Below are 27992 nucleotides of genomic sequence, written 5' to 3' on the forward strand. Positions count from 1 at the left end.
TAATTGTACAATTTGTGTAAAATATTCTACACCTATTTCAAGTTCCTCTTTTGTTTTTATAGGCTTTTGTAAAACAATGTTTGTGTCAATGTAGTTTCTAAAATAACCCAAATCTGTATGTTTATTGACAAGAGATGGAGATATATACTTTCAATAAGCTGCGTATTTATGGTAAGAAGCACGTGGGACTGATCTGAATATTATGATCGTCAAAAGAAGTAATTTTGATGTAACTACGAGACATATTTTAGTTATGAATATATGTAATCTGGGATTTTATTAGGGTCCAATGGCCAAGATGTTAGTTCTCCTTTTTAAATATGACTTAGGCCTTTTGATACAATAGCTTTATATAAGTTCCTATCCGTGAAGCCCAATGGGTGTGCTTGGCATTGTAGTCTACCCCAGATATAAATCTACGACCAAGAGTGTCCAAAAAATCTTAAAGTGAGTTTCAAAAATTACCTGATTTATTGCATGTCTAGGAGAACAGTATATGGCCGAAAAAGTTAATGGGCCAATCTAATCTGCTACCTTTACACTTGTTGCTTTGAGATATTCAGTACAATAGTTTGTTGCTTCCATTCGATTTTAAATCGTTGAAAAATATTGGTAGAGGTACTTTGGTTTTGGCATGCTTAATAGTTGCCATATTTCTACAGCATTACCAACATCCTCAAGTTCGGTTGTTATATCCTACTTAGTTGTGCTATGATAGTTTTTTTTAGAACAACGCGGAAGGGACTCTCTTACTTCAGCGTAAGTGTATATTCACACTCCCAAGCTTGAAGTGTTTTGTTGTAATATACTTATTTATAAAGCCGCATGTTCAAGTATTTTTAATAAACAATTCTTTCATTTTTAACCAGAAGAAAAATAAATCAATTTACAACGATAAATCAATATTTATTTTAAATTTAAACGTAACCGTTGTGTAAAAGTTATAAATTCTTTAGTCACTAATAAAAATCATTTTATTAAAAAAATAAAAAATTGTTCATCATTTCAACACCAATACATCAGAATATGTTACCCCAACTTGATATAAATAAGAAAATAAGTTCACAAAATAACAAATGCGTGAAATGAAATAAAAAATAATTCGTAAAATTAAATGAAAAAAATTTCTAGTACCCTTAGATAACTGTGTCATTACTTAATAACATCATAGTCTTTCCATTGAACAAATCATAATTTAAAATTTTTTTTAAAATGATTGGTAAGTAAAATTAAATCAACAAAATTATAGGTACATATTCACATAACTATTTGGATGAATTCAAAGCATTTCGATTAGGTAAAGAATCAACTAATTCAATAATGAACAAAGAAATCAAATGTTAATTCATTGCTTTTTTTCTTATAAAGCTTGGCTTTCAGAAATATATGAGCATTAACAGCGTCATCTGACATCCTAGGCGGTCTCTTATTTTATTGACAACACGCTAGATTATTTATCATTGCAGCTTTGTATATTTTTACTAGAGCATGCGTTCGTCGCCCAGTGGGCTGAAATAACTGCAATTTTTTTTGTTTATATTTAATTTTTAGTGATGTGGTGTGATTGGTTTTTTCAGTAGTATCAGTTGTCTCAATGGGTTTTTTTAAATTGAAGTTCAAATACTTCGTTGTCAAGTTTCAGGTTTTATTCAGTATCTTGGTTTGTGAAAGAAATTTCGGTGGAACCAGAATTGGAGTTCGGATATATTATAGTATATAATTGCTCGACATATTTAATCGGTATATTAATGAACTAACAAAACGCATAGACATGTCAGACGAAGTCAGCGCGAATGGCTGGGTGACAGTAATGTAAGACCACGGCCGTGTATATATACTAGACTCGAAACGCTTTGTATATGTTGTATGTTTTTTTTCGTTCCCTAGCGCACGGAATTAATTTCGCGAGGAAATAATAACTATGTTAGCAAATTTAATAAAAAATTAAAATGTACAGAATCACGTCAATTTTACCGTTTGACAGTTTACAATTTTGTTTTGATCCCTTAGGGGAAGATAGCACTCCTCCGTTACCGTCATTACACGAAATTTTTATACACCCCACAAACAACACATTCCACCAATTTTCATTAAAAATTCGTCGTGAAAAAGGAAATCCGAAGTTTTGATCTGCTTCCTACTTCATTAGCTATACTAATGTACATTAGGTATGTGAATAAACACATATATTATAATCTGTCTGTCAATATAAATTTATTCTCTTGTTAACAATGGTCGCTAATTAGAGTTGTAAAATATGCACACGATAGTGATAGTATAGTACCTATCATAAATTATATCCAGAGCCGGACATGACTAGATCTTTATATTTATTATTATACCCTTGTTGCGGACTGTATAAAAAAGGAAAAATAAAGTGAAATTGAAATGAAAATCTAATTTTCACTTACCACGTTACCGTTACTATGTAATGAACAGCACTACCATCAATCGAAAGGAAAATCAAGGGAATTCGAGATTAATAGAATGAAACTAACTCAAACATGTAAAAAATGTATATCAGAAGTTTTTTCAAAAAAAAAAAATATATATGTATATATATATATATTGTTGGATTCCCGTCGTTAGGTTTCCAAACTAGACTGCTTGGGCAGGGCTGTCACCAGGTCAACCGTTGAAGTACGATTCCGAAACTTGTATACCAATAATTAGGGAACTTATCCTTGGATGTAGGTCCTTGGTTAATTATCCTTGTATTGGCAGGCACGTCCTTTTCTGATATAACTAGGCTACTAGTATATTATCTAGTTACGAAGTTGACTTACGATTGTTGATTAATTACTTATTTCTTGAATACTAATTATCGACGTTAGGCAACTTGTTTGCCTAGAATGTTGATTAATTACTATATCTTTGAATATTAATTATCGACGTTAGGCAACTTGTTTGACTAGAATGTTGATTGCACTGACTCTAATTAATGAACTTGAATATTTTTAATAATTAAACTTTATTAATTAAAATATTAACAATTAATTAAAATATTAACAATTAAACTTTATTAATTATCGATATTATAACAATGCAAAATACTGAAAAAGACTGAACGAAAATTGATTGAATTGATTTGCTTATATATTAATTTATTGCAATTCATCGATTTTGGAAGCAACGTGACATGTGTTGCTCGTGGAGAGGATGATTTTGTATTATTGATGACTAATTTCCTCCGTTTCCTGTCTTGATGTTTAAACCAGTGGATCCCAACACACCTCCCAGGGTTGAAGATTGGAATTACGGGTTGAAATTTCAATCTAAGTCGTTGTTGAGTGTGGGATGAGTTTTCTTATGTGGACGGATTTGATCTGAAGATGAAGTTGATCGTCTGGAGCTAATTTTGTTTGTGACATAATATGGTGGTGGATTTGAAACTGGTGGTGCTGATACTAATTGTTCATCTGAAGCGTTGTATTTTACGTTATACAATGTAGTTTGCGGTTGATCTTCTTTGCTTGAATAACATTGGTTGAATATTTTGATACAAGGTGAGCTTTGATTATTCCGAGGTGCCTTAGTACAGCAGAGAATGTTTGATGCTAATTTGAATAGACCACACCATTTGGATACATTATATAGGATTGTGAGAAGTATTATTCCAGTGGTTATTGATATTGCCGTTGTGAACCAGGATGAATGCTTGATGATGAATGGTTTCGATAATTGCTCTTGTAGTATGTCATCAAATTGCTGAAGTCGATGTTGGGCGAATTTTAATTCATTAAGATCCATGTGAGCGAATTTTATGGGTTGTAGATGAAGAGTATTGAGTGTTGTATTGTTTTCATGTTTGATACAACAATCATCTTGAGTGATATCTGTTATTGGAATTTTTATTGTAGTTGATTTATTGTTTAAAAGAGTTTCTGGTTCCAGTGTATTTGTATCGGTGTATGCTTTACAGTTTGAATTCAATGTGAGGATTCCCATTTTATCGATGATTTCTTCATGGTCTGGTGTTTTTCCATTATAACACAAAATGTTCAATGCAGTTGGTTTTGAAGTAACGAATAACCATTGCGTTGGATTTATATTTTGCCTAATTTCGATGTCCGCATGCATTGTTTTTATTTGACATGAGGATGGAATGTTCTTCGTGATTTTTGAAAATAGTTGAATTTCGCAATTGTGTTGATCATTCTTGTGAAATATTGAGATTGATTTACATAACCATTGTAGATTGTAGACTTCTTCACATTTTTCTGAAGTTTTTAACATAGCATACTGTGTTCTGGGTTTGGATAGTAGTATATATGGATTTTCTGGTTGAATATATGAGAAAATAAAGGAGTTATTTGAATGTGGGGTTGGTAATGGATAAACTTGGAATAAATCGTATTCGTTTATGGAACTAATGGGGATATTTAGTTTGATGACTAAGTTCTTGTCTTGAAGGAAAGCTTTAATATCTATTATTTTATAATAGCGTTCTATATTTTCTGGCGATAGTGGTATTGGAAGAGAATATTTATAAGAAATTAATTTTAATTCATCATATAAGGTTTGAGGGTTGACTGTGTTATAGTCGATAATACCGTGTCTGATTAATGCAAGATCTAAAAGATATTTTTCAATTTGTAAAAGTAATTCGTTTGCGATATTTGAAAGTAATGTTATGTGTTCAACGATTTGAACTCCGTGTCTTTCCTTATTTATTAGATTAGTTGTAATTTTTGAGAAATTATTGAATTGTTCTAAATTTGAGTTTAGAATGTATTCATTATTTTTTAGATTCATTAATGTATTGTTGAAATTTTGAATTGTTGAAGAGATTATTCTTATTTGTTGTTGCATTAACGTGTGTGTTTGTTTTTGATCATCAATTAACGAGTTTATAGAGTCAGAATAAAACATTGCGTCGTCTGCGTCAGGTGTTCCGAATAACCATTTGAGTCCATATGATATTCCGTTAATGAGTCCTCGTTTTTGTCTTGTATGTTTTTCGAGAATGTCTATTTTATTTTGAATTTTTATTAAGGTATTATGAATGAGTTTGATTTGGTTAGTGCAATAAAAGACGTTGTAGTTTTCCTCATCTGTTATATGACATAATGATACGGCTTTTGTGTAATGATATTTAACTAATTCTAATTGATTATCTAAGAGAGTTAAATTGTAAAATAATACTAGAGAGAATTTTTGGTTATTAATTTTAGCGTTACCTAGATTTTTATAGAATAGCCCGGCTGAAGAATTGATGGGTTCTATTTTATGAGTGGCTAGTGCTAGGACCTGGATCGATAGGGTTGTCAGCAGAAGGATCGATCTCATTGTCGCTTTCGTTAGATGTTTCTGAGTCTGAAACAAAGGGTTTAAGTTGGTTAAGATGAAAAGTTCGACGTTTTTCTTTTGATATTTCTATTGTTGCGGTATTATTGTTGTGGAGTTGAATGATTTTATAGGGTCCACGATATTCGGGATTCAGTTTTTGATTTCGCGCTTTGGCTAAATTGTCCTTTAGTAAAACCAACTGATTTTCTGCGAATGGCAGAGTTCGATTATGTGTTTTGTCGTAGTATTGTTTTGTATTACTTTTCGTTTTTATTAATTGTTCTTTAGCTGTGTCACGTATTACTTTTAGTTTATTCGTTACATCTTGAGCTAAATTAGAGTAAGTTGGTTTGTTGGTTGGCTTTTCAATTTGTGATGGAATCTTAGGCTTTTCTCCAAACACGAGAGTATACGGAATTTCGTGAGTGGATTTGTGTTTGTGGGTATTATAAGAGTGAGTGGCTAATGTTAGCAGCTCGTCCCAGTTGTCTTTACTTTTATCGACGTAACATCGTATGAAATCGCGTAGGGTAAGATGGGTACGTTCTAAACTTCCGTTCGATTGTGGTCGGTATGGCGTTGTTTGTTTGTGTTTGATTTCGAGTAGTTTGGAGATCTCTTTAAATAGTTTGGATGTGAATTCCGTTCCTTGGTCTGTTAGGATGTATGTAGGAAATCCAAAAATTGAACAGTATTTAAGGAGATGGATGGCTACTATTTCAGCATTGTGACTAGATAGAGGGTATGCTTGAATGAACTTGGTTAAATCGTCTTGTATGGTGAGGACGAAACGATTTCCATTTGGCGTTTCGGGATAGGGTCCCATAATATCTAACGCAATTTGTTCATTGAATGAACTAGAGGTTGATGTAATTATCATAGGGGACTTGTTGGGTTTGAAATTTGTTTTTGTTGTTTGACAAATTTTACATTTTTTTATATAATTTTGTACGTCTTGTTTGATAGTGTCCCAAGAATAATTTTCTCGAATCACGTCGTACATTCGATTGAAGCCTGGATGGCCTGCTAATGGATGATCGTGATGTTCTTTCAATACCGTTTCTATATTTTCGGGTGTAGTGACTTTAATTTTCACGTGCTGAAGAATTCTTACGATTTTGTCTTCGAATAAGTATTGGATCATTGAATAGAACGTTTCTAGTTTAATGATAGGGTTATTGAACGAAATATTTGTTATTGTAATGTTGTCCAAATTTTGTAAATGCATAATGCACCTAAGATTTAACATACAATTAAATAAGGTTTTGTAGTCGATTATGTCGTTATAAAATTGTTTTACGAACAAGAGAATTATTCTTTGTTTCTCTTGGTTTGAATTTATGATTGCTACTTCTCCTGGTCTGTGATTCGTGAAGTTTCTATGAAGGGTTGGACAGTTTTTTTCTAGATAGTATGAATAATTATTGTTTTCAGATAGGTCGCAAGAATAAGGTACGACTAGGTTTCGAATGTTTTCTAGTGTAGATATTTCTCTACTAGGAACTTTTACGTCGAGGTTTTCTTGATGAAAACGTTGAAAATTTTTAAAATTTTTATTTGTTAGGCTATTTATTGTAACGTTGTTATTGGTTATGCTGTGTATTGGTCTGCTGAGTGCATCGGCATTTGAATTAACTTTTCCCGGCTTGTATATTATTTTATAAGTATATTCCATTAATTTTAGCCTCCAGCGGACTAGTCGTGAAGAGGGGTCTTTACACGAAAAGAGGTACGTAAGGGGGCGGTGATCTGTAACAATGGTAAATTCTTGACCGAATAAGTAGGGTCTGAAATGTTTTACAGAGTCAACGATCGCGAGTAACTCTTTTTCTGTTGTCGAATAGTTTCTTTCCGCGGCATTTAATGTTCGAGAATAATATGCAATGGGTAAATCTTTACCGATTTCTCCTTGAGATAATACACTACCTAATGCTTCGTTCGAACAATCAGTTGTAAGGGTGAACGGTTTATTGAAATCCGGATATTGGAGAATAGGTTCTGTTGTAAGGATTGTTTTTAATTTTTCGAAAGCGGATTGACATTTTTCTGACCAAATGAAAGGAACATCCTTTTTTAAAAGACATGTTAGTGGCTTAGAAATGTTCGCGAAATGCGGAATAAATTTTCTATAATAACCGATTAAACCGAGAAAGGATTTTATGTCCTTGGGATTTTTGGGTTGCTTTATTTTTGTGATTGCGTCAATCTTATCGCTATTGGGACGGACTCCGTCGTTTGTAATAATATGCCCAAGATACGCTACTTCTTTTCGAAGAAATTCGCACTTGTCTGGCTGAAGTTTTAAATTATGTTCGCGTAATTTATCAAATACTAAACACAATTTTTCGTTATGATCTTCTAATGAAGTCCCGTAGACCACAATATCGTCGAGATATACGAAACATTTGATGCCCTGAAGTCCGCTAAGCACGGTATTCATTAACCTTTGGAAGGTTCCAGGAGCATTCTTTAATCCGAATGGCATACGATTAAAAGAATAGTGGCCCGCAGATTTTCCCGAGGGAATGGTGAAGCCAGTCTTATCTTTGTCCTTTTCAGCCATTTTGATCTGATGAAATCCTTGACAGAGATCAATCGTCGTAAAGTAGACTGATTGGCCTAGTTGATCGAGGATTTCTTCGATATTGGGGATCGGGTATGGATCAGAGATAGTTACGTCATTCAACTTTCGATAATCGACAACTAATCTCCATTTCTTTTCTTTTGAAGCGTCCTGTTTCTTAGGAACGATCCAGATTGGACTAGAGTATGGAGATGAGGAGGGTTGAATGATGCCTTGATCGAGCATTTTCTCGATTTGTTTATTCACTTCTTGTTCGTGTACTTTTGGGTATCGATACGTTTTCGTGAATATTGGAGTCGGATCTGTGGTGATTATTTCATGTTGTACAGTTTTTGTATAAGTTAATTGATCACCAGGCAAATGAAAGAGATCCTTATAATTTTTGCAAATTTGTAAAATTGATTCTTTTTCTTCGCGGTTTAAATGATCCGTTCGAAGATTTTGATTTAAAAGAGATAGGCGATCGGCCTTATTGATTTTAGAGCTATTTTCTTTGGATAGCGAGAGGATTTGTTCCTGTGGAATTATTTCCATTTCTATTAGATTTATTTGGGGAATCGGTATTTTGATTTCTTGTTCAGAAATATTGATAATAGGATAGTATTTTGTATTTTTGTCAATAAGGAAGTTATCTGATATTATTATCGATTCAGGTAGATTTAATTTTGATTTATCTATGACACCAGTAGAATTACTGATTACATTAATTGGTATGTTTTGATGGATACGAGGTTTAATAATTATTTCACTTGGAGTGTGAGATAAAGTTAAAGTCTTTGTTGAATAATTAATGTTCGCATTAAATTTTGAAAGAAAATCGTGTCCGATTATTCCATCAAATTCTAAATTGACTTTTCCTGCATCAACAAAGTAAAAATTATGTTTACATTCAAAAGATGTGTTTGCAGTTAGCGTTAATTGAACTTTACCTAACGTATTTACTGTGTTGTCTGATGTTCCGATACCGTTTAATGTAATTTCGTGTCTAGGATCGAATGGAGTTTCTTTTGTAACGTTAGTATGTTTTACTAAAGAAACTGTAGCTCCTGTATCGATAAGGAAGATAAATTCTTTATTTTTTGAATTGTTTGAGTAGAATTTTAATTTTTTTAATCTAGCATTTGGAGTGTTAGTTGTGTCGGTTTGGCTGAGTTGTCCGATTTTACGACACTCAGGTCGGACATTCTTGAGTTTAAATGATTTATTTTTGGATTATGAGGGTTTTGTGCATTTCGTCTTTCGTCACTTTGTTTCTTTTTTATACATTCTGATATTTCATGTCCTTTGTGTTTACAATATCTACAGAATTTTGAATTGTTGTCTGAAATTGAATTGTTGTCGTGATGGTTTGAACGATTTTTTGAACGACAATCTTTTGTATTATGAGATTTTGTTTTACAATTTTTACAGTATTTTGATTCAGAAGAATTGTTAGATGATTTTTTGTACATCTGAAGTGCTTTTTCTTCTGATATCGCAATACTGTATGCTTCGTTTAAGTTATCTAGTTTTGTATGAATTCTTAATACGCGTGAAATATCAGGATGTGAATGAAAGATAAATCGTCTTAATGCAGTGTCTTTGATAAATGCTAATTTACCGCATAATAGATTCGGATTATCATTTTTCGTTTTTAAAGCAGATATACATCTACTTGTTAATTTGTCGAGACGAGTGTAATCTTCTGTAATGGTTTCGTTAGATTTTTGTTTTATCGTATCTAAATCTTCCATTAATTGTGTATAGTGAGTGTGATCGACGAATAATCTCCTCAATGCAATTTTTAATGCTTCGAAATTTGTTATTTCAGATAAATTCAATTTATTTTTTACTGAACTTGAGATTTGGGCAAGAGTGTACGCGAATAAAGGTACGATTTGATCTTGCTGTGCGAATTCGTGTGCGTGTTTTGCGTTGAGTAAAAAGTTTTCTACTTCTTCGCGATCACCATTGAATGGGGTGATTAATTTGCACAAGAATGAAATAGGCATTTTTAAATGACTATCGATTTGATTGTCGATTTCATCTTCTGAAATATTTTGACCGTCAGGAGAAGATGAACGTGACATTTTGTTTTTGATTTAAATTGAATATTTTATATGAATTTAAAATATTGTTAAAGGGATATTTAAATATTTGGATTTGAGGATGAACACAAATATGTTAAAATAAAAACTTTTTGGTTAAAAAGGTTTGCTTCGTTAAAATACAACCAAATCACTACTGTGAACCATTGAATGTTGAAATTTTCCTTTTCCAATGTGATGTATTCCACCGCTGTTCACCAATTTATGTTGGATTCCCGTCGTTAGGTTTCTAAACTAGACTGCTTGGGCAGGGCTGTCACCAGGTCAACCGTTGAAGTACGATTCCGAAACTTGTATACCAATAATTAGGGAACTTATCCTTGGATGTAGGTCCTTGGTTAATTATCCTTGTATTGGCAGGCACGTCCTTTTCTGATATAACTAGGCTACTAGTATATTATCTAGTTACGAAGTTGACTTACGATTGTTGATTAATTACTTATTTCTTGAATACTAATTATCGACGTTAGGCAACTTGTTTGCCTAGAATGTTGATTAATTACTATATCTTTGAATATTAATTATCGACGTTAGGCAACTTGTTTGACTAGAATGTTGATTGCACTGACTCTAATTAATGAACTTGAATATTTTTAATAATTAAACTTTATTAATTAAAATATTAACAATTAATTAAAATATTAACAATTAAACTTTATTAATTATCGATATTATAACAATGCAAAATATTGAAAAAGACTGAACGAAAATTGATTGAATTGATTTGCTTATATATTAATTTATTGCAATTCATCGATTTTGGAAGCAACGTGACATGTGTTGCTCGTGGAGAGGATGATTTTGTATTATTGATGACTAATTTCCTCCGTTTCCTGTCTTGATGTTTAAACCAGTGGTTCCCAACAATATATATATATATATATATATATATATATATATATATATATATATATATATATATATATATATATATATATATATATATATATATATATATATATATATATATATATATATATATATATGTAAATGACTTTATAGGTTTCTGCCGACCGACGTTTAGTGTATAGTTTGTGTGTTACCAACAGAGAGTAGAGTAGACTGTTTAGATCTTTTGTCATATGTATTGAAGAGTTTAATAATTTATAAAGAAGATTAATATTAAGTTGTATTAATAACCTGTAATTTAATTTATTCTTTCAGGTATTATTTAATTGTTATTATAATTTAGAATATTATGTAAAACTTCTTTGTATATTCTTTCAGAATAAATAAATCAGTTAAAACAACTTACAAATTAAATTACATTTATTAAATACGTAAATCAAAAATGGCTGAAAAAAATAAAGAGTTAAAATTATTTGTTCACATTATGAAGAAGAATGAAAAAGATTTTGAATTAGCTGGATTATCAGAAAATAAAACATTGTGGTATACACTACCTGTAGAGTACCAAAATTTAAACTATCACAAAATATTATTTGCAAAATCAGCGGTTAAAAGATCTGTTTTAGCTATTAAACCAATAAATGGATTTCGGAAAATTGCTGTAAAAATTGATGACGAATTAAAAGAAGAATATTTTGATGATGACGGGAATATGTGTTTCAAAGATATTCCATTAGAAGAAATTAATTCAACTTTAGAAGACAGTGGATTGGGACCAACTGAATTTGACAATATTTTAATTAAAAAAATCGAAGAATTGGAATTTAAATTAAATCGTGCTGACTTGAAGTTATATGAAGTTGAAAAAAATTTTATTTTGGAAAAATTTGATAGAAAAGTAAATTTGACAGAATGGTTGGATAAGTTTGAAGAAGAATGTGGTAGGCATAACGTAATAAACGCTTCAAAAAGGGTGGAAATTCTTCGCTTCTTTGTAGTAGGTTCGTCCAAAGACTGGTACGAATCTAATTTAAAAAAGATTGGTTTAGTAGATTGGGTGAAATGGAGAGAATTTTTTTAACAGTATTTGAGGATAAAGGATGGACAAAAGTCAGGAAAGCACATAGTTATAAATTTCTAGGAGTCAGATTCGCCATTTGCGTCACCAATAACTCTGGCTTATAAAAAAGAAGATGGTCGTAGGACTAGGCTCTGCATAGACTTTAGACAATTAAATAAATTGATTGTACCTGAATGTTATCCTTTTCCAACAATAACCGATGTGATAGATAAAGTTTCTAATTGCAAGTTTTTTTCGGTTATAGATATAAATTCAGCGTTTTGGTGTATTCCATTAAAAGAAGAAGATAGAGATAAAACATCATTCGTAACGTAATTTGGCAAGTTCAGGTTTAAAGTTCTTCCCTTTGGATTAAAGAACGCCTCAGCAATTTTTCAACGTACATTATCGAACCTCTTAAGACGAAATAATCTAGACGACTTTTTCATCAATTATATAGATGATATATTAATATTTTCTAAGACATGGCAGGAACATATTCATCATATTGAAAAGCTATTAATAATAATAATAATAATAATAATAAAATTTATTTGTTTAAAGATTTTACAACCTTTTACAAAGAATTCCTAGACATTAAACAACAAAAAAAACACAAATATATATGTAAGAAAAACAAGAAAAAATCAAACTCAAAAGAACAGAAAAAATAAAAATTCTAGAAATAATCAAAATGATTGGAAAAAAAATTAGCAATAAAAGTATACAATCATATTAATTCATAATGGAAAAAAAAAAATAAATTCTAAACCTAGAATGACAAATTTCTTCATTCATTCAAAAGAAAAGACCTTATCATGAGAATTGTTTGTAGAAAATAAAAAACTTTTTTTATATGTGAAATAGTTTCACCGTATAACAAACCTTCCAAGTCCCAAGTCGTAGAATTGAGTTTCTTGAAAAAACCGTCACGCTCAAAGTTGTAAACAGGACAAACAAACAACAAATGATGTAAAGTTTCATGAACATTTAAATTGCAAAGAGTGCATGTGGCAGCCAAATCTATAACATAACTGATTTTACTGAAAACAACACGCAAAATTTGTTTGTTCGAGGTACGGAGTTGTGCAAATACTCGAATAAAAGACAGAGGACAGTCAAAAGTTAAATAGTTCTGATATCCATCTGTAGCTATAAGATCCCTAAATAACGGGTTATATGTTGACAAGGCCACCCTTTCAATGTCTTGTTTCGCGTAGTATCTTTGAAATTTCTCAAGAGTGGTTCTTATTCTTGATTGCGAAAGGAAATCGCTATTTAGAATGTCTACTGAGTCAATTAATTCGAGTAGGTTTTTAAATTGAGAGACCCAATTTAACTTAATCGGGACGGTTTCGGAAGTATTGGTTAAGTTTAGAAGCCTTTTGTAGCATAACTTTGGATATCGCTCGTCGTCCATGCGCAAAATTCTTTTCAACCAAAAAAGAGCTGATTTGATTGCTTTAAGAGACAAAGGTGATATGCCTGTTTCAAGACGTACTACATGGTTTGGTGTATTCCTTGGCAGCTGAAGAAGTTGCTTAAAAAACCCCACTTGGACGGATTCAATTAGGGATAGATACCGAAGACTCCATACTGGGGCACAATAGAGTAGAGAATTTAATACGCATGATTGGTAAAGCTGTATTCGTGAGTCCCAAGAAATACATTTGGAATTAGCCAAAGTAGCCATTACTGAAGAGATAGCTGCTTTTCCTCTTTGCACTGAAGTCTCTAGCGCCTGATGGAACAGGGAAGAACTTGTGAACGGTATTCCCAAGAAATTGAATGTGTTAACAACTTCGAAGGAGAGTTTTTCCAATTTAAGCACTTCACTCTTTGGATTTCTGCCTCCGTTTTTAAATATCATGATTTTTGATTTTTTGTGATTGATTACCAAGCTGTTATTTTTAGCATAGGAGGAAAGCAATGAAATTTTTTTGACCAGATCCGAATAACTATCACCTAGAATTACGAGATCATCAGCGTACAGAAGCAATAAAATATCGTTGAGACCATCGACATTTAGTCCACATACTCCATTGCAACGAAAAAAGTCTTCGATGTCATTAATGAATGCTGAGAAAAGCCACGGGCTCAACGATTCACCTTGCAGTACGCCTTCTTTTACGGGAAACTCCTTACTGAACTCACCATCTACTTTGACATGGAAATGTGCATTTTCATACAGATTCTTTAATATTCGTATAATCTTCCCACTGATTCCAAAAGAAAAAAGTTTATCAAAGAGTTTAGAGTGGTTCAACATCATGGTGTGATAATAACTACCCGCTTTGTTTGAATCCCAATTGATATGTGAAGAGAGAGTAGGCGATTTTTTCTTAATAATTTTGTCTGCTTCAAGCTGTACGGTAAGTTTAAGCTCAATAGGGAAGTGGTCGGATGAAGAAACAGTATTAGTGACGTAAAAATCATCGATAAATTGTAAACCATTGAAATTACTCCATAACAAGTCGTTAATACTTTTTCCATTTGTAGTGCAATAGGTCAATTGAGCCGGTCGGTCATTAGCAGTCCTACCATTTATAAGAGTAAAGTTATGTTTTTCGAAGAAGCTTACAATTTTTCGACCTTTACAATTGCAAATCGGATCTAAAGTAGTACGGCTAGGTAATAACTGTGTACCGAAACAGATTTCAGGACAGACATAATTAAGCGTACCCACTCTCGAATTGAAATCACCACCAACAAAAACGACATGACCAGGATGATTTATTATTATATTTGAAAGAGACATTTCAAACAGTTCCAAAACATAATGCATATCCACATCAGGCTTAAAGTATATTACACAAATTATAAACTCACAAGACACTAATGTAATTTTTACTATAATCCACCATATTGATTTCTCTAACACAATAAATTTGAAGGATTTATTAATCAAAATTAAGAGACCACCACTTGCGCGGCCCTTGGATTTTTCTTTAATAGCACATGAAAAAGTACAGTTATAATAGTTACTAAGAGAAGAAGGCAGAGTGAAATTATTTTGATGAATCCAAGTTTCACTAACACACCACACATCAACATTTTTATTACTTAAACAAACATCAATCACATTGGCAAATCCTTTCGCGTTCCAAAATCTCACTAGTAGCGGACGTTTTATACTGACGATTTCCTCTCTTTGGGGCGAACGTTTTTTAAGGGTTGCGACGAAGAAAGTTTTGTAATAGCTTGTGCGTCGGAAGTGTTCGTTCCAATTTGAATGTTTTGAGACAGCGAAGGAGGCATCAAAACATTTCTTTGTGAATGCCAAAGATTTTGTATTGTTGCTTGATGGCGTGTTGTTTTTTTCTTTCGCTTCTTAGTTTCATGGCCAGTAGAATTGGAGCTAGAAGAATCACTATCCCGAGAGTGAATAATAGGAGCCAGTCTATCGGTTTTGGTATGCGCTTTCTTGGAGGTAAATGATGCACTTGCGATAGGTAAATCTGCAGTAGAATGATCCTGTTCGACAGTGAGTGACGTACTGGGAGGTAGAGCACCCAAGTTAACAATTCGGTTGTGTTTCACAATAGCATTTATTCCTTGACTTCGCAGGTTATTCACGTCCGCCTGCATTTTTTGTCGCTGGTCTCGAATGTGTTTTGGAAAATCTTTTTTAATATAAATACTGGTAGATTTTAAAAGTGAACGGTTTTTGAATATCTCCGATTTAATTCGAAATGACAGAAATTGTACTAAAACTGGGCGAACTTTGTTGTTACTTCTTTGACCTAGTCTTTTCACGGAATCAATATCATGTATAGTAAAATTTACTTTCATTACGTTGGTGACAATATTCAAAATAATTTTTTCAAGCTCGTAGGAATCACGTTCATTGTCCTGAATACCAAAAAATATTAAATTTTTTTTCCTTAGTTCGCGATCGATAAATGCCATTTGTTTTTCAAAATCGTTTAAACGGCCGATTATATCATTTTGTACAGAAACCATCTTATCAAATTTAAAGTCGATTTTCTCATTAATACTCTTAAATTCACTTTTTAGATCCAAGTACATATTCTTGAATTCATCTGCCATTGCAAAAATAATTGTCAGTGGATTTGTGTTCAGAAAAAGACCAAGAATAAAGACTAGCCAAGGTATGCTCAACTAAGCAATTAGAATGAGCCAATAATGCAAAGTCTCACAAACTATGCTTTAGCATACACACACTAAATTTGTTCAATACAAATTGTTATTTTAATTTTTTGTTGATTATATGTTACACAATCATTGATTAATATTAAGATGAGAAAAAAAATTTTTTTTTTTTAATTTAAACTCTATTTAATAAACACAGCGGGAAAATTATACACTTAAATTAATATTAGGTGAACGACAAAATTTTTCACTATCACTGCATATAACATTTACAATATTTCGAAGCAAATTACTCGTATAAATCACTAAAAAACTATTTAATAAGATTGGAGTACGACTTGTTGACTTCAAGTTTAATGTAGGAATCCTTGAAAAGCTATTATACACCTTGAAAAATGAGGGTTTTAAATTAAAATTAGAAAAATGCATTTTTGCTGCTACGATGGTTAAATACCTTGGACATACTATACAAGAAAATAAAGTTTCCCCGGCCCAGGAAAACCTGATTGCAATTAAAAACCTCAAACGCCCAACAGATAAATCAGGTGTTCGAAGCATATTAGGGACACTTAATTTTTATTTGAAATACATTGAGAATAGTGCTCAAAAATTTGAACCTTTACATCGGTTACTTAGGAAAAATGTTGAATTTCAATGGACTGACGATTGTGAAAATTCTTTTAATTTAATAAAAGAATACTTGTGTTCATCCCCGATATTGGCTATCTATGATATGAACAAAGAATTAATTATTGAAACTGATGCTAGCTATAAAGGTATAGCAGCAACGTTAAAACAGCCACAAACTAATGGTTTACTACATCCTGTTGCCTATTTCTCAAGAAGATTATCAGCGAATGAGAAAAAAATGGACGTCATTCACTTAGAGTGCAAAGCAATTAAGGATGCAATCAAGTATTGGCAATATTACGTTATTGGAAGAGAGTTTGTGGTTTGCAGCGACCATAAACCTTGATAAATTAATTCAAAAATCTTGATAAATTAATTAAAAAGTTTTGCAAGTGCCAGCAGTGGCACCATACCAAATTATGTCCATAGACTCCGTAGGTGGTTTTAGTGGAAATAGATCAAATAAGAAGTTCATGCACATATTGGTTGACCATTTTAGTCGACCACAGGTAAGACCACAGGTAAATAAAAAAAGAATAGATAGAAACAGGAAGATATATGAATTTAAAATAGAAGATCAAGTATATGTAGAAAACGGAAATAAACTCAATCGTAAGAAAATGGATAGGGTCAGAATTGGTACCTTTCCAATTTTAAGGCGTATTTCATCTAACATGTATGAGGTATACAAAACTTCTTTGTATATTCTTTCAGAATAAATAAATCAGTTAAAACAACTTACATATATATATATATATATAAATTATAAACTTGCGAAAAGTTTATTGATAAAAAAAAACTTTATTTAATTTAACACAATATTTAAGTTACAATACAGTTACAAAATACAATAAAATATTATAAGTACAAAAATAGTAAGTATAAATGTTCTCTTTGATTACACGCAAAGGTCGTGGTATACTTTAGCGAACTATGTCAAAACTAATTATCAAATTAGGTAATAGATGCGTTGGATTATATACTGGTGGTTGATTGTCTTAAAGCCATGATGAACAAAGGAATGTGAAGTGGTTCAAGTGATGTCTGGTTGACGTCAGAGGATGTTTATGTTACTTTTGTTGATGGATGTATTTGAATTAACTTAATATGCGTTGACCAATATCAGGATACATAACTCCTCCATCCTTAAGAAGGAAGCTTAACCGTGAATGTATGGTTAGCGACTGATTTTGGTTGAAGTTTCAGAATTCCTTGAATATTCCTGCGCTTACAATATTTATAAAAAGTATATACTGTAACACAAGAAATAATGATTAATAAAATAATTAAACTTATTCCCATATGAGTTTGGTGTTGAAATTTAAATAATTGTAATTCTTTGGTGTTTTCCATAGTTTCTGTCTGGAGAATGTCGAAGTTAGTTTTATTTGAAATTTGTGTGATTTGTAGAGAGTTATATAGAATTTGTTCCATTTTTATATTTGAAGTTGATGTCATCAAAGTTCCATAGATTATGTCATTGATGTTGATTTGGCATTGTGAAAAGGTGATATACAATTTTCCGAGGAAATTTGTGATATTTTTACCGCATGAATTTGTTATGTTTATGGGTTGATTTGTAAATACGATGATGTGATTATTTTCAATTTCTTCCATAAAATTTTTTTCCATAGTTCGATGCAATAACATTTTGCTGGTTTGTTTTCTAATATATTGATTTCGCACTCATTAGTTGATGTATTTTGTAGTATTATTGGGTTGCATAAGTAGATCTGTTCTATTCTGGTGCAAGTTTTCTCAATGAATGAATATTGTTCAAGGTTGTATACGAGGTAGTTGGTTTTAGGTTTAATAATTTTGTTGTTTTCAGGTAAAGGTCTCAATCTAATAGTTTTATAACTTATGTTAGATATTTGAGGAATTTGGATTGCAAAAACTATGTTCGTATCATTAAAATAGGCTTTTAATTGAAGTAATTCGTAAATATGTTCGTCGTTTAAAATTTGTAATTGATTGTGAAGCGATTGTCTAACTAATTTTAATTATGATTTTGTTAAGATGTGTTTAGATAGTATTCCCAATTTTGCCAATTGTATTGAATTGATAATTTCATCAACGTGATCTGCTAACAATTGAATTTGTGATTGTATAGAAAAATAAAATTGACTTTGAAATAATCGTTGTTCAATGTTTGGAAAAGATTTGATTGCTTTTACTATTATTCGTAACTTTGCTTGTTCGGTATTTATAAAGTTTGTGATTCAAAACGTTGTATCATTTGTGTGTTTAATTTGTGTTGATTATTTACGGTATTTTTAATTAATAATTCGTTATCTTGAAGAGACCTAATTTGTTCGTTAATTTGAGTTGCGTCGTCATTGTCCATGTTTCCTGTGATTTTCTTTATTATCGTCCCTAGTCCGTCTATTAATCCCCTTTTGTTACGTTTTTTAATACTTAAACTATTTATTTTTTCTTCTAAGATATTTAATTGGTTATGTAAATGTTTTGGATTATAAAAGAGAGTATGATTAAATTCTAAATTGATAAAAGTATCTTTAATAATTTCTACTGCAAATTGTAAGTTTGTTATATTAATTAAATGAATAAGGTTATTAAAATGAGTCGTTACTTTCGTTGGTCCAAAGTTGAGGGCTAGCATGCCTTTAGTATGTGTAAGGTCATGATACTCGATGTGTTGGTTCGCGGTCAGTACGAATCCGAAAATAAAATATCATTTTCTTAGTTTTACTTTGGATTTATGATATTTCATTTTCTTGTTAGTTGTGAAAGTTAGTTTATTTTGGTTGGTTGCGTTTACTTTGTCGTAAGCGGGTTGTAATTTAGTTTTTCTCTGGTTATTTTTAATATAAGTAGGTCCTGTAATTTGGGGTGGATCCGGTTTATTTTGATTCGCTTTATTATGTTTTTCCGTCAGTTTATTTTTTTGTTCAGATATGATTTCGTTAATAATTTTAGTTTCGTTCTGCCTTTCTAAGTTATAGTCAGTTATAGCTCTGTTAGAGGGTTTAAGTATAGTTGTGTCTCTAATACCGTTAATTATTTCAAATGGAGTTAATTTGGTTGAAGAGTGAATTGAATTGTTGTAAGCTAAGGTTGCTAAATCTAATAACTCGTTGACAGGAGTTGTCTGTCCTTTCTTGATGCGTAATATTCTAATTGTTTCTAGTAGTGTAGAGTGTAATCGTTCTACAGGAGAGTTTCCCGTTGAAGATCGAGCGGCAGTTGTATGGTTTTCTATCCCGTATAATTGTAAGAATTCTTTGAATTGGATATTTTCAAATTCTAAACCTGAGTCATGAACTATTTTTTTAGGTATACCATGTCGTGCTAAAAATTGTCTAAGTCCTTTAAGTACTTCAATTCCGTTTTTGAATGGTAGAATGATTGTTTCACAAAATTTGGAAAATTTGTCAATAATAGTCATTATAAGATTTTTTTCAATGAATAAAATATCTGTATGTAGTATTTCGAATGGTTTAGTGGCTTGGTCTGTTTGTTCTTGTTTTAATTGAAGTGGGTGACGTTCATATTTTGCTTTTGAACATGTGTCGCAGGTATTTATAAACGAGGTTATTTTTGATTTCATATTATCAAAATAATATCGTCTTTTTAAATGATTGAAAGTTTCGTCCATTCCTTTATGTATAGAGAGGTCATGGTAGTCTTTAATTAATTTTGTTTGTTCGTCAATGTCTTCTACATCTTCTAATAAATTTGTGCAGCGTATTAATTTGTATTTGGAAAAGTATTTTTTATAAGTTTCGTCTAAGAGTTTGAAAGTTCTGTCATCAGTAAGGATAGCATTTAATTTGTTTGGAGATAAGTGTTCTTTGAAAATGGTAATTATATTGGATTCGTTTAAAGTAAATAATTCTATTGTTCTGCGTTTACGAGTTTTAAACAGTGTGTCAATTTTAATTGTGTTATTTAAATTCACTTCAATGATTATTTGATTAGTGAATTCATTTAATACTCTTTCTGAAATGTGAATACCTTCAATTATATTTTCGCCAGCTGAATGTTGAGTGGATACTTCTACGTTTAGGGATTGGTCTGATTCTGTGTTGTTTAATTGTACACGAGATAAAGCTTCTGCGTTTGAATTTTGTTTACCGGGTTTGTAGTCAATGTTAAAATTGTAATCTGAGAGTTTTATTCGCCATCTAATTAACTTTGAATTGGGTTCTTTTAAGGAAAATACCCATTTTAAGGGCTTATGATCGGTGAGAATATTAAATTTTTGCCCATAAAGGTATGGTCTGAATTGTTTACAAGTCCAAACGATAGCTAGTAATTCTTTTTCTATGGTACTGTAATTACATTCCGATTTATTCAATGTACGTGAAGCGTAACATATAGGTCTATCTTGTCCAACAGTACCTTGTGATAATACTGCTCCTATTGCGTAATTACTTGCGTCTGTTGTAAGTATGAATGGTTTTTCAAAATCCGGGTATTGTAGTATCGGATCTCCTGATAATAAAGTTTTACAATATTCAAAGCATTCTTTATATTTTGGATCGTCTATGTTTATTACTGTACCCTTCCGGATTCATTCAGTCATAGGTTTTGTGATTTTCGCGAAGTCCTTGATAAATTTTTTATAGTATCCTATTAGTCCGAGAAATGATTTTATTTCAGTAGTAGTTTTTGGGATGGGAAATTTTTTTATGATGTCTATTTTCTTAGGGTTAGGTTTAATTCCGTCAGTGGTTACTATATGTCCGAGAAATTCTATTTCTTTGTGTAGAAATTCACATTTGTCAAGTTGTGTTTTGAAGTTATACTGTCTGAGTTTAATGAATACTTGTTTTAGTTTTTCGATGTGTTCTTGAAGAGAACTCGAGAATATTATAATGTCATCCATGTACACGAGAACATTGTGTCCTATGTATTCTCTGAGCATGTTATCCATAACTCGTTGAAACGTAGCTGGGGCGTTCTTAAGTCCAAAGGTCATTCTGGAAAACTCATAATGACCATTATCTACTGAGAATGCTGTTTTCGCAATGTCTCTTTTGTTCATTTCAATTTGATGAAAGCCAGAAGCAAGGTCAAGAGTCGTAAAGTATTGACAGCGTCCTAGTTTGTCTAAAATGTCATTTATATTAGGTAGAGGGTATCTGTCGTCAATGGTTTTCTCGTTTAGTTTTCGATAGTCGATTACTAAGCGCCATTTCTTTTTCCCAGAAGCGTCGGGTTTTTTACTTACAATCCATATGGGCGATGACCAAGGAGAATTGGAAGGTCTGATAATATTTTTCTCTAGCATTTCATTGATTTATCGGGTTACTTCTTCTTTATGTACATGAGGGTAGCGATAAGATTTGGTATAGATAGGGATATCATCTTTCGTTTCTATCCTATGTTTGATTTCGGATGTAAAAGTTATTCTTTGGTCTGATGTGTAAAATATATCACGAAAATTTGCACATAAGTTTAGTAATGCGTCGCGTTCTTCTTTATTCAAATGGTCTGTACGTAAATTTTCTACAGCAAAATGATAGTCGTAAGTATCGTCCTGTACTTCTGTAGTAACGTTTAATTCTGAATAATTATTGAGTAGTTCACATCTAATAGGTTGAGAAATAATAAATGATTGAGGAGAATTACTTTCATTTATTACTAAAATTTTTGATTCGAAATTGTTTGTTGTATAGATTCCAGAAATAATTTGGGTATGATTATTCAATTCAACAGGGGGAATATAAATATCACCTTTTTTTATATTTGTAGGTAATTTTAGGAATGTTTCTTCGAAGGGATCTAAATTGAAAATTTGGGGTTTAATAAAAGGTTTGTAATGAAGTTTATCTTTTATAGTTCTGAAAGTAATTGAATTTGATTGATAGTCAATATTTGCCTTTAGTTTTTGTAGTGTTTCATTTCCAATAATTCCATCAAAATAATGGTGAAATTTGAAAACTAAAAATTCTAATGGAAAATGATTATTTAATTGGGGTAAATAATCAATTATAATTTTGTGGTTTATTTTATGTTCTTTTAACGCGGTTTTTACAACTGTTTTTGTTGGGTGTAATTTGAAGTTAGTGGTATGTTTTGGGTCTATAAAGTTATTGTCTGCTCCGGTATCTATTAGAAATTTTAAATTTTCGATTTTTATGAAGGGGAGTGTACCGTTTGTTTTATGAAAATTCAATTCAAATAATCCGGCGGTTTCGATGTTGAGGCATTTGTTGGAAAATTTTCGTCTTGTTGAATGTCTGGTTCGTATTGTTCACTTTGATTGTTGTACAGTGGATTGTATTCGTATTCGTGAGGTTCGTTTGAATCGTAATAGTCTTGTTCATATTGGTCAAAAGTAGTGTTTTCGTTATCTACGTTAAATAATTCTTTAGAAGTAAAATTTGGTGGTCCTGATGGTTTAAACATATTGTTTGGTCGATTATGAATTATTTGCCTAGTATTACCTGAACTAATGTCCATAGGTATAGGTTTAAATGACGGTTTCGATTGTTGCAATTGTTGTGATTGTTGGTTAAATATTGGTCTGTTATTTTGAACGGGTCTGTAATGATTAGGTTGGGTAAATGGATTAGGTCGATTATAATTATTATTACTATTGTTCAATTGTTGTTGAACTTGGGGTCTATACATAGGAGAATTATGTATGGGTCTAGGTATATTTTGGTAATTTGGTGTATAGTTAAACCTGGGTGGTTTTATTTGTGATTGTTGGGGTTTGTATTGTTGTATGTTAGGTTTTTGACTGAGTCGATTTCTATCTCTACTTGATTGTTGCATGCTAATTTCATTCAAGCAAATGTCATACGCTTCTTTGATATTTTTTTTGGTCAAATTATCAGTGATGGTATCTTCACTTCCGGAAATTATAGAATACTTTAAGCTGGCGCGCGGCTCCACTGTACATTCGGTAGGTAAGGAAATAGGTCGTAAAGTATTTTTCACCCTACTACTTCTACTCTAAGATGGTGAAAAAGGGAATGGTAGTTTGTATTTGGCAGCCCCATATAAAAAATTTTCTGGATAAATATGGATCAATATTTGCTCATGAAATGCCAATGTTGATACAAAGATTTTCTTAAATTCATATGGATTAAAATATTTACAAAAGACATTAGCGAATTATAAATATTCTTATCACAATCAGTATGTTCTTAATGTTTCTTTATAAATCGAAATTCGGAAACTTAAATAAATGTATATTTTCTCTAATATTATAAATTATAAAATATTTTATACAATTGGTACAGTAATTGAAAAAAATTTTGGTATAGGTGTTCATAAAATCGCCTCATTAGTTCAATTATGTTTGTCCGTCCATCCGTCCGTCTTTCCGTAGACCCACCTGTCTGTCAACACGATAACTCAAAAACGACATATCAAGCTGAAATTTGTATAGCGTCTGCAAGACGTAAAAAGTAACTTTGAATTCCTATAAATTAAATATATAAATAAATAAATAAACACTTAATTTGTAATTGAGGATAAACCCCAATTCCCACAAAGGGAATTGAGTTTCAAAGTGATACAATTTACTCGTACTAAAAGTACAAAAATTAAAATTTAATAATAAAAATAAAAAATTAAAATTAAAAAATAATAATAAAAATAAATTAACTCAATTAAACATGAAAATAAAACAAAAATAAGAAATTTTAAAATTAATATATAAATGATTAATGTATTCTTTAAGAAACTAAATCATTCTAATAAAAGTAATGATCTGATTTTCAAGGATTCCGTTATATAATGGAAAATATTATTTAATTTTTCAAAATCATTAATTAACAATAATTGTTGATCATTTTCCAAATCTTGTACATGGGAGTGCAAATATTTAGAAATATATTTTGTCCGTGGGTTGCAATATTACGGACATATGACAAGGAGGTGTTTCAAATGATTCGAGTCTTAGATGATACTAATCGCCTATTCGAAATTATAAAATTTTTCGTCAAAAACAATTCCAAAGTATGAAGGTTGACACATGCGCATCTGGCTAACAATTGTATGTTTGACAATTGGGCTCTTATATTAAAATAAAATTCTCCATTTTCCAGATTGCTTATCTGCCTGTAAAACGGATTGAATTTAGAAATAAATATGACCTCTAAACCTGTTGAAAATTTATGATTTTTATTTTTTCTAAAACATTTAAATTTTCACTTTGAGTTCGTATATGAGTTCCTAAATAAGCTACATAGTGAGTCTATGGTCGGTAGGACCCAAACTGTAAACCGTTAGAGATAGAACAAAAGTTTAAATGTTCCCTTTAAAATAATAAACAACTCTTTTTAAAACATTTTTTTCTATACGTAATTGTTTACGCTTGAGGGTGAAAATTAGGAAGAAACATTTGGTGTCCATTTTCTCCTATAAAAACTATAAAAAACAGAGAGTTGAATATTTCATGTTCTCCTACAAAAAGTATAAAAAACAGAGAGTTGAATATTTGCAGGTACCAAGGCAACTAGTGATATTGTGAATGATTATCGAAAATGGGTAAAAAATTCTAGAAAATACTTTCGAAAATTTTAAGGAATTTTCGAAAGGCCGCCATAATTGTGTTTGCTTTTCAAACTCTTCTAAATTATTCAAAATAATTCCAACACTGGCATTCAACACTTTCTTTCCAGAATATTTCAACAATTAACTCACTCACTTGTTTGTTTTGAATATCTATCCTTTCGATTGAAATATTGTATTTGAAAATTGAAATGCTCCCTTAGAAATAAATACAGAGATAGAACATCGCAAGAGACGTGTGATTTGGATAACAATACAATATTTTGACAGAAAAAAACTAACAGTATGACGGAACCACTCTAAAATTAAGCATGTTATACTTCTTAAGTGAAAGTAAAATTTGCAAATTTGAACCGATTTTCATGAAACATAGGTAAGAACACTATCCTTTTAAATACCTAAGAAAAATCAGTTCATCCATTTAGAAACTACGATGGCACAGATAGGCGAACACACACACACAATGGTCAAATTTATAACACCCTTCTTTTTGCGTCGGGGGTTAAGAGGTATTTTCTTATGAGATAAGTCTTAAATCTACGATTTAAACAGGATCACAGAATCGGATCTTAATACAATATTACCTGCGACATAAAAAAAAAACAGAAATATGATAGAAGTGGTGAAAAATTTAATTAATTACACTTTTGTTTTTCAGATATTAATGTTATTTAATGTTTATTCTCGAAGAAAAGAAATCATATATGTTGTATGAGCCGTATCATAGATTTTGTTTATGTTGGATAAAGAAAGCTATCTATTAGCCCGAGCTTAGATGATCATTAGTTTTCAATCTGCTTAGATACCTATGATCGCAAGGACCAAAACAAATGAGCCGGAGAGAGTTATTAATACGACATTTTAGACTCAATTGATTCATTGCTTAACGAGTGATGTTAGTATTCGCATCCACGAATACGCTTATTATTCATTATTTTAAGTCAATGGAACAATGTGTATTTAAGAGAATAAATTTGTGTTAAGTGTGAAATGTGAACATTATCAATCATGCCTTGCTGGTTTGTTCTGAGGGTTGAAATAGTGAGAAATGTTATCCCTAAATTTCATATGAAATTTAGAAGAGTTCCAAATGTTGAAAAATATTTTTTAGCATCTATTAGGACTCCTTAAAAGTTTCTTAATTTTTATTGAATATGAGCTTTAAAAGGTTCACGAACGAGCTTTTTAGATCAAGATATTCACTTTCCAAGCAAAACTGACACTTTTGCATTGAAAATCCTGTATCTTCTCAAATAAGCATCTCACTAAAACATTCGAAAACTCAAACGGCCTTCTTTGAAGTCTTTGCATTTTGTCTCATATAAGTTTTTGTCACTTTTCATTTTTTAAATGTAAACTGATATTTATCTGAAATAAGTTTCTTTTGGCAGAAAATCATAGACAACAATACGTGACCGATAGGTTCTGTGTAAGCTTGCTTGCAAATCAAATTTATTTACATTGTCGATAAACCGATGGTGTACCAAAAACAACTGGTTCAAGGATAGGTTCGAGTGGCTAAGAAGTTTGACGATAGAATTTTCAGTCGACAAGTACACCAAAATCCGATGATTACCCTAAGCAGGTAGCGACTGACTGTGTTGGCCACTCGATATCTTAACAGACTGTAGGAAATTAATAGGGCTTGCTCGCACACGTATCCAGTCTCGTGCTCGAAGAACATCAGTACGATCGCACATCGTTGTATTCTGCATGAGTGTATTACCCACCATTAAAAAATTATAAATTGGATAAAAACACTGTAAAATGTCGGTCAAAACTGAATTAAATGTGCCAAGAGATTAATTAAGTTGAAACTACAGCAACCAGCGACTACCGAAGTTTCAGTAAAAGATACTTGAGGAACAAGAAACTGGCACACCGCATATGGAAGTAATCTTATACACAAAAAGTCATACGCAGTACGTCTAAAGAAATAATGTTGTTGTTGTTTTTTTTTTTTTTTTTTTTTTGAATAAAAAAAAAATTAAATTAATAATTTTTAACGAAATTTTATTTTTGTCCGAAACTTGCTGCTACCAAAAATAAAAAACACATTTTTTGGGTAAACTATGAGAGTAATCAATGCTTATGGAGATCTTTTTTGAAGTAAACAGTTTTTTGAAGTAAACTTCTTTTGAATTTTATACTTTAAATCTTCTTTGACGAAAAAATTTGGTAGGTTTAAGCTCTCAAAAACGCCATTATTACGTCCATGAATTGATATAACTTAAGGTTGATATGATTTGTTTTGTATGAAAAACACTGTCACCACACGAAATTTTATAAAAATCGCGCTATCCGTGCTTCAGTTATGGTAGAAACTAAATATACAAACGATTTCAGAATTTCAACTCCAAGAGCGTATAGCTCCAAAATAGAGCACTTTTGCTAGAGTAAGTTTTTATCGACCGCTACTTCATATTTGGCTTGAAGGTTCATTTTATGTTAAGCATTAACATAAATTTTGACTGATGGACTGTAACGAATATTTATAAAAAAGATCTCCATAGATTTCAGAATAATTTGATTTCAAGAAAAAAAAAGGAACAACACAAAAAAACAATCGTATGAATTTGGACTTACTTGAGTTTAATTTGTCTTCGACACTTTGATAACTAAAATAATAAAATAAAACACGAGCAAGGAAAAGCGGGTACGGAAATTAGTTAACTAAGATTAGGAGTTCTTCATACAAAATACTTGTCCATAAAATTGTAATAAATAATATAACTAAAATGATGCTGATCAATATTTAACAAACGATAGGACTTGACTGTCGAGTATGAGATTGTAACAACAAATTAACAAAATGATACTAAATTTGTTTGAGCCCGCTCAGAGAGCGGGTTCGTTCGGCTGAGACGCCAACTTGAAAAGGACT

The sequence above is a fragment of the Chrysoperla carnea genome, chromosome 3 (genome assembly GCF_905475395.1).
Source record: "Chrysoperla carnea chromosome 3, inChrCarn1.1, whole genome shotgun sequence".
Lineage (NCBI taxonomy): Eukaryota > Metazoa > Arthropoda > Insecta > Neuroptera > Chrysopidae > Chrysoperla > Chrysoperla carnea.